General features: G+C 38.1%; 1 protein-coding gene across 2 annotated transcripts in view; it reads left to right on the top strand.

The window, feature by feature from the left end:
• Nucleotides 1-7134, top strand: part of opn7b (opsin 7, group member b) — a 25453-nt gene continuing 18319 nt past the window's right edge. For both annotated transcript variants that reach the window (XM_083520975.1, XM_083520974.1), the window contains exon 1: nt 1-249. The gene's annotated coding sequence lies outside the window, so the exon portion shown is untranslated. The remainder of the gene's footprint in view (nt 250-7134) is intronic.

Here is a 7134-nt window from a genome sequence, read left to right as displayed (position 1 = left end):
GAGAGAGAGAGAGAGAGACAGAGACAGACAGAGAGAGAGACAGAGAGAAATAGAGAGAGAGAGAGAGAGAGAGAGAGAGAGAGAAAGAGAAAGAGGGAACTCGATCAGTATTGCTCTTTAAATCACACACCTTCTCTCATCATCACTCGTCTCCTGCTCTCTCTTCTTCCATTGAAATGATCCGAGACTCTTCTCCGTCTCTCCTGCGTCTGGTCGTCTGTGTAACGTCCTTCGTCTTCTCCCTGTAAGGTAGGAAACACCACCAGGACAAACACGAGTCTGAATCTCAGGAGAATTCATTTAGAAGAAACCGTCGTATTTATTCACACCAATTCTGCTTTCAGGCTTTTATACAAATATAAACATACAATAAGAAAAAAATTAAAATTAAAATAATAAATATATAATAATAATAATAATAATAATAATAATAATCATAATAATAATAATAATAATAATAATAATAATAATAATAATAACTAATAATAAAATAAATAATAAAAACTACTAATAATAATAAATAGTAATATTAAACAAAAAATTGTTTAACTCCTGTCAAAAAAATGTGTAAATATGATTTTTTTTTATTATAATATTTTTTAAATAATTTATTTAATTAGTTTTCTTCTTCCAATCTTTCTTTCAGGTCCTTTCTTTTACATCTCTCTCTCTCTCTCTCTCTCTCTCTCTCTCTCTCTCTCTCTCTCTCTCTCTCTGTCTCTCTCTCTGTCTCTCTCTCTCTGTCTCTCTCTCTCTCTGTCTCTCTCTCTCTCTCTCTGTCTCTCTCTCTCTCTCTCTTTCTCTCTCTCTCTCTCTCTCTCTCTCTCTCTCTCTCTCTCGTCTCTCTCTCTGTCTCTCTCTCTCTCTCTCTCTGTCTCTCTCTCTCTCTCTCTCTGTCTCTCTCTCTCTCTCTCTCTCTCTCTCTCTCTGTCTCTCTCTCTGTCTCTCTCTCTCTCTGTCTCTCTCTCTCTCTCTCTCTGTCTCTCTCTCTCTCTCTCTCTCTTTCTCTCTCTCTCTCTCTCTCTCTCTCTCTCTCTCTCTCTCTCTGTCTCTCTGTCCGATCTCTCTGTCTGATTTCACTTTTTTATTTCTCCTTCTTGTATTTATTTATTTGTTTGTTTATTTGTCCTTCCACTCTTCTTTATTTTTAATTTTCTCTCCGACCTTTTCTTCTTTCTTTCATTCTTTCATTTTTTCTCTCTTTTCTCTTACAGTATTTTTCTTGTTTTTTCTCTCTTTTTTGTTAATCCTTCTGTCATTCATTCATTTATATTCTTTGCCAATTTGTCTGTTTCCTTCCTCTTGTTTTTCAGCATTTTCTTTCTTTCTTTCTTTCTTTCTTTCTTTCTTTCTTTCTTTCTTTCTTTCTTTCTTTCTTTCCTTCTTTCTTTCTTGTATATTTTCCTTTTTTTATTTCTACCTTCATGCTCATCTTCTCTTCCTTCCTTCCTTCCTTCCTTCCTTCCTTCCTTCCTTCCTTCTCTTCTTTCTTTCTTTCTTTTTTTTCTTTCTTTCTTTCTTTCTTTCTTTCTTTCTTTCTTTCTTTCTTTCTTCTTTTTTTTTACTCCATCTTTTTTTCCTTAAACACCATGAACACACACTGTAAAATTATAACTTTTTTTCTTGTTCCGTCTGAAATCAAACACATTCCAATAAACACTTTTTTCACCTTTTTTTAAAAATTTTTTCTTCCTCCTTCATCCTCAGCTTTCTTCTCCTGATATACCCCATGTCCCTCCTCTGCACATGACCAGACCATCTCACTCACACCTCCCTCACCTCGTCTACCTGCACGCTAACGCTAACGCTAATAAACTCATTTCTACACTCTAGATACACTGTGGCCAAAGGTTTGTGGACACCTGAGCATTGGATTGCTATGTGCTTCTTCTAAACATCACATTCTACATTCAGCTCTGGTGCTGTTATAATGAGCTCTGATCTTCTGGGTCATGCTGCTGTAAGGGTGTAATAAAGTCAGGTAGTGATGTAGGTGAGGTGAGGAGGTTCCTGGGGTCCAGTCCCGAAAACTGCTGTGGTGTGCAATTTTCCAATGTTTTTATTAGTGACATCATGCTGTTAATAATCTTCATTTAGAAAGCGAATGACAGTTTTATTTTTTTTTCTCACATTAAAATATTATAAATACATTTTAAAAATGTGAAACAAGATGCATATTTTTACTCCTGCTTTCATCCTGTAACTGCAATAAATCACCTTCACTGATTTATTAATGTGTTTATTTTAATCATTTATTACGGGAAAGCGGAGCAGATTGAAGCCCAGGGCACAATCCGGAAAATTATCAAAAACATACAGTATACTACAGCTTAGTGTGTGTGTGTGTGTGTGTGTGTGTGTGTGTGTGTGTGTGTGTGTGTGTGTGTGTGTGTGTGTGTGTGTGTCTAAGAAGGCCTGAGAGAATCATTAGGACAGGAGGAATACAGCAGTATAATACTTCATATGAGTGACGTTGGCATTACAAAAACACTGAATCTGAAACACTGAATCCTCTTGTTTATCAGTCAGCAGTTAAAATCCTGTGGTTTCCACGTGGTTTTCAGACTTTGGCTCTTTCGCCTCATCATTATTTATTATCATTTTTTCTTTTTTTTTGGCGCTCAACACTTTGCTTTCCATCCTCATCATCATTTCAGTCTCTTTATTACTCGTTACACGAACACAGCCATCGGGAGGAAACAGTAAAAAAGCACATTCTCCTTCAATCCTTCATCAGAGCCTGAGGCTGTGTCCTGATTCTAATCCTGATTGATGTTGTAAAGTGCACAATATTTCTAATCTAACATTTAATCCTAACCCGGAAGTCAAAGAAGATTTGATTGGTGCTCTTCTCTGAGGTAGAAATGTTCCACTTTGGAGTCGTTTCACAGTCTAAAACACGGGTCCTCAGACTGCGGCCCCCACATGTGAAACGACCCTCCGGACGAAGCCAGAGACATGTTTTAAAAATGTCATTTTAATTATAGGGTTAAATCGTATCATATCTGTATTTGATAATAAACGGTTGGATGTTCCTCAGTTATTAACAAAGGTCGAGGCACTGGAACTGGAACTTTTGGCTATCGGCAAAAATCCGATAGTTTTTCCGGCTTCTGGTCCCCTTTACACGTGAGACTGCGCACTGCACTGAGAGCGCTATATTATATTTATATATATTTACACACACACACACACACACACACACACACACACACACACACACACACATTAATAGGTTGTTTATAAGTGTAAGTTTGTCCCTGATGAACAAGCCGGTGGCGGTAAATGATAATTGGATGATGACTGGTTGGTGATTGGATTGTGATCAGATGATGATCAGATGACGAGTGAATGATGGTTGAATGACGAGTTAATGATGGTTGGATCACGAATTAATGATGGTTGGATGATGACTGGTTGGTGATTGGATGGTGATCGGATGATGATCAGATGACGAGTGAATGATGGTGGATGATTACTGGTTGGTGATTGGATGATGATTTGGATGATAATCAGATGATGAGTGAATGATGTTGGATGATGACTGGTTGGTGATTGGATGGTGATCGGATGATAATCGGATGATGAGTGAATGATGTTGGATGATGACTGGTTGGTGATTGGATGATGATTTGGACGGTCATCTGGATGGTGATTGGATGATGTAACGGTCAAATCAAGATTGAAGTGACAGATTTGATTTTACAGATGATGAGTCGAACACAGCAGGAGGTTCCATGATAAATAATAAAGAACATCTGTCTCATCCTATCTATTGAACATAAATACTGAGTTGAATGAAATTCTGGAAAAATCTCTCGGTGGATTCAGTTTGGTATTTATCATGGGGAAGGTCTTCTTGGTGACACACCGTGTGATAATAAATGCACATTTTGATTAAAGAAGTCTGTGCCATTGCAGATCATGAGATGGAGCTAAAATTCTGTCTGGGAGAAGGATTATTATTTTAGGTTTAGGACATGTTGGATGACGAGCCCAGACCAGGGAAACAGTTTAACAAGTGTATCTTTTTACTTGAGATGCAGGAGTTTGTTCACATTCATGAAACTTCTCTACAATAACACCTGAGCATGTGTAGAGAGGATCTTAGGAACTGAGAATTTAAAGCAGAACACTTTTGTTCCACATCCTCCTTCTTTAGCTGTAAAACTTATTCCTTAACAAGAGATTCTTACATTGCAAGATAACTTTATAAAACCTTTACCTTTATGAGAAGTTATTTTAAAGAATATTTGGCTAAGAGTGAGAAAGTCCATAACACTTAACATTTAACATCTCACATTTCAAACATCAATTAAACACCTTTAACGCCTTCAGATTATCACTCAGTGAATGAACGTTTCACTTTTTCTCTTTTCTCAGTCTGTGTATTTATGGTTTGTAACAACAGCGACCAGCTCTGGTCAGATATGGAGTTTTGGAAGGAGTTTGTTTTAAATATTCAGTAAAGAGTTCCTTCTTGGTTTCTTGTAAGGTGCATTGTTCTCCGAAATCATTCAGAGCAGGGTGTTTGTGCTCGGCAGAGGGGGTCTGGACAAAGGGAAGTATCATCTCACTGTGCTGTGTTGTGGAAGCAGCTCTGAGACTGGAAGGATATGTTTTCATTTGCGTCTGTATTCTTTTCCTTCTGACTGCATGAGATATGACCTTGGTTCATCTCAGAGATGTTTAACAAGTAAAATTCAATCATGGTCTTTGGAAGTGGCGAGTCTCACTACTTCACCTTGCAGGAGTGTTTTACTGGATTTGTCATAGTACGTCTGGTCGTGTGGAATGTTTCTGATGTTAGGGAAATTTTGGAACACATCCCATCCATCCCTTTTAGATTTGTCTATTATCTGTTTTCGCACTGCCCTCTCGGCTAGCCCGCTGGCTTGTGGAGATTCCAGGCTACTGGTGATGTGTGTGAAATCCTGTTGACATGTAAATTGGTGTCATTGTCTAAAAGGACTTTGTGCGAACTCCCGTGAACAGAAAAGTGCATTTTGAGTTTTGTGATCACTGTGCTTAAGAAACACATCAACACAGCAGAGCAAAATCAATTTGGAACCATCCCAAATATGAGTCCACTAGTGAGAGGAAGTGTTGACCATTCCGCTCAAAGATATCTTTAGCCAGAGTTGACCATAGAAGATCAGTGGTGCAAGTGAAGATGCTCTTGATGTTGTCTTTGGTAAGAGAAGGCCAAAACGCAATGCCTTGTGCACAGTGCCTGGTTGCATCAAGGCCTGGATGGCCTCTGTAAGTGATAGAGAAACCTAAATCACTATTTAGTGAATATATCACAGTCTCTTCATGAGTACGTCTTTATCAACAATGAGCTCATTCCTGAAGGAAAAATACTCACGAATTTCCACAGGCAGCTTCGACTGGCTGGACAACTATCCCGACTTTAGAATATGGCAAAGGCGTTAAAGAACTGGATCCCACACAGTACGAGTTTGTAGCTCTTTCTGTCTGGAAGACGAGATGTACCGGACTGACATGACTTCAAAATCAGCGAAATCATCGTGGAGTTTGTTTGGATGGATTCCAGAGGAATGTGAGAGTGTGTCTGCAATGTTCTTGTGTGTGATTGTGAAGTTGTATTTCTACAATCTTATCATCATGCGTTGCCGAACTGGAAAGCATCGTAGGTGAGTGGGACAGGTTTTTGGACGTCATAGTATTTCAGGGTGGGTCGACTGGAAATCTTACGCTTTAAATTGTCAGAAGCATCTTGGTGTTGTTTAAACCAGCACCATTCTGTGTTTTTGTAGGTCAACTCACACAGGAGAGCTCTGTGAGGTTCAGTATGAATTTTCCTTAATAATTGCGGCAACATTTTTTGGTGGCTGCATTTCCATGATTGCTTTTGTTGTTTTCTTGGGTCTGGTCGTAGTCCCTTAGTTGTGAAAATGTGACCCACATAGCTCACCTCACTGATTAGCTTAAAGCTAAATTGCTATAACAGGTATTTCTGTTTAGACTTGTGCTCCATATAAATGGATTTAAAATGTGTGCTGACGTGTGGAAGTTTCCTGCAAGTGTTTATGTAATATTTATGGAAGGAGTCTCCAGTATCAGTACTTTATAACGGTCACATGAATTGCATTTTAAATTGGACAGATGAAGGAATGACCGTTTATACAAGGGTCCTGAAACTGTTTTCTGTGAGAGCCACATAACTTTTCCTTTCTTTAATGGGGGTTGGTCTGTAACAGAAGATGCCACGGGTCGGAGTGACTACCAGTATTATTAATCAACAGAGTTTTAAAAATGAATACTGGATAAAAAAAACAAACACTACATGCAAAATAGTAAAAAGAAAACAGTATTGATTTATGATAATGTGCTAAAGGTAATAAATATGAATTAATTCATTAATAAATATAATTATTTAATTATTTAATAATAAATATAGCGCTCTCCGTGCAGCACGCAGTAGTTTGGGCTTTTATATCATCGTAGACATCTACATTTTGTTCTAATAATTGTACAGTTTCTCGGTTCTTTATAAGAAAACCAAAAATTCACCAAAACTCCACAACATTCTACACTTCCTCCTGCTAAAAACCCATTGTTTGCTTTCTGTTTGAGCTCGAAGCTCTAATTTCATTCCAGTCCTCAGGAACTCAGAAACTCTGTGCTGGTACGGCCATAACCCTCGTCTTCTTCTGTAATGTTCTGAAATGCCAGTACGAATGGCATCTCCTTGTGTACAGGTGCGAATCTTCTTTCGGTCTCACACACACACTCATACACACTCTCACACACATACTCTCAAACACACTCTCAGTGTCACTGTCTTCCTAAAATTCTGATCAGATGAAGCTCTTTCAGATGGATTAGGGGTTTTGCTTTTGCATAAATTAACAAATTGTGCTGAAAGAGAATGAAGGAATGGCCATGGTCTGGAGAAGTTCCTGACCATGGAGAGGTTGAGAAGCCTTCATGCTGGATTAGCGTTACACGTGACTGGTTTTAGACGTGCTTTTGTTTGACATTATATCATTTACCAGGGTTACCTGGTTTCAGGAAGATTTTCAGGTCTGAAATTGATGATGATGATGAATCAATTCAAAGATCAAAGCAAATTTATGGAGATAAATTAAGTTTGATAAATTAATTAAG

This window comes from Silurus aristotelis, assembly GCF_946808225.1.
Source record: "Silurus aristotelis genome assembly, chromosome: 19".
In the NCBI taxonomy this organism is placed as follows: domain Eukaryota; kingdom Metazoa; phylum Chordata; class Actinopteri; order Siluriformes; family Siluridae; genus Silurus; species Silurus aristotelis.
This window is presented reverse-complemented; position numbering and strand designations above follow the sequence as displayed.